The 1612-nt window shown below is 47.3% G+C and overlaps 1 non-coding gene across 1 annotated transcript; it reads left to right on the top strand.

Moving 5' to 3' along the window:
* The first annotated feature begins 974 nt into the window (after positions 1–974).
* On the top strand, positions 975–1116 carry LOC149346528 (U4 spliceosomal RNA). The gene has a single exon (XR_016282613.1). It is a non-coding gene; the product is annotated as a U4 spliceosomal RNA (small nuclear RNA).
* Positions 1117–1612: the final 496 nt, after the last annotated feature.

Here is a 1612-nt window from a genome sequence, read left to right as displayed (position 1 = left end):
AGGGCAGTCACAGAGGAGGTGGCTGATCGTTTCGTCACAACCGCACTGGTCACACGCAGGAGAGTCAGCCAAACAGGCTATAAAATTTTGACAAAATGCGTGGGTTCGTATTTTAATGCGTTCGAGTTAAGGACATCGCGTCACAGAATAGCCGCCTTCGGTGGCGTTGAACGCTAGGATTCGTAATTGGTCGAGAGGCTCATAACATCGCAGCCGCATAACCTCCCTTGAGAATTTCAAACCCACAACGCTCATTTGAAACGTGACGTCACGCGTCGAATTAAAGTGATTGAAAGTTGGCATGTAATAAAAATCAAAGTTCGCCGCATGTCTCAAATGATTATCCTCATAAAGTATATTCATTTGCTTTAAATATTTTAGAAAGCGAAGAGAGATTCGAACCCATCACCTGGCTGCGACCCAGGCATATTGCCGATAAGGCCGCGTAAGGCACGCTTACATGGTTTGGGCACAAGCCTGGGTTCACATGTGCTTTGTGTGGCCCTAAAAAGTGTCTTACGAGTGCATGATAAAGATTGGGTGTTATAAACGAGAGACGACTGCAGGGCGACGTTATGCCCTTAAGGCGGAGCTTAAGTGTCCCCGTATATTTTTTTTTTTGCAGAATTCTGAGAAAACAAACAACTAACAAAAACACAGGTAATGCTGAAGGCTGTCAACGTGATACGCCCTGCCCAGTCAGCATCCGTCACTCAGGCCATCACGTGTCACGCTCTCGGTTCAAGCTAAGCAGTTTTTGAATGCCAATTTCCGCCAAAACAAGCTTTTTAGAATTGCAGTTGCATTGCTTCAACTAAACGGCTGCTGCTCCGTACAGTCAGGAAGCTTTTTGTGAAATTTGTACCTCTAGTTTTCATGCGGTTTGGCGGCTTTCTTTACTTATGTCACTCTGAGAACTGGACCAATAAGTAGGCATGGCGAGAAATGCCACCCAACGCTGCCCTGATCATATCAGCTTTGCGCAGAGGCAGTGTCGCATCCCATGAAGTCTCGACTGAGGAGGGACTATTGCTAGTTGAAAACTTTTCCCAATACCCCGCCTGGACGACGTGAAATACCGTCGGCCGAGGCAATTTTTGGAAGGCCCTTCGGGGCCTCAAAACCAAGATCAAAAGAAATACTGTTTAGTAGACGCGCCTGGTCATTCTACTAAAGGCTGTGAGGTGGCGTCTGTGAAAGTGCTTTAGTTCATCGCGCTGGGCGGATCACACTTTGTCTTCAGAAACAAGACGGTGGGTTCCGACATGGAACGATAGAGAGAAAAACTTTATTCAAACAGGAATTCGGGGCACGCCCCAGGGTCCCCGCACGACCCCAGCTGTCGCAGCTGTCAAGTGTCGCAGCTGCCCACCACTCCCTGTTCACGGGGCTCAACGACAGCTGTAGCGTGCCGAGACGTGGTTTATGTATTGGCCGGTGGATCGGGCTGTCGCGAACAGAAGGCGACGCAAATAAGCATTTCCAAAACTCCCATATGAACCGCTTGAAAACGAATGCAGAGGGAGGGATGTATGTATGTATGTATGTATGTATGTATGTATGTATGTATGTATGTATGTATGTATGTATGTATGTATGTATGTATGTATGT

The sequence above is a fragment of the Amblyomma mixtum genome, chromosome 4 (assembly GCF_055824585.1).
Source record: "Amblyomma mixtum isolate Tamu chromosome 4, ASM5582458v1, whole genome shotgun sequence".
Taxonomy (NCBI): domain Eukaryota; kingdom Metazoa; phylum Arthropoda; class Arachnida; order Ixodida; family Ixodidae; genus Amblyomma; species Amblyomma mixtum.
The sequence above is the reverse complement of the archived record's forward strand: the minus strand, read 5'-3'. Positions and strand labels throughout refer to the sequence as shown.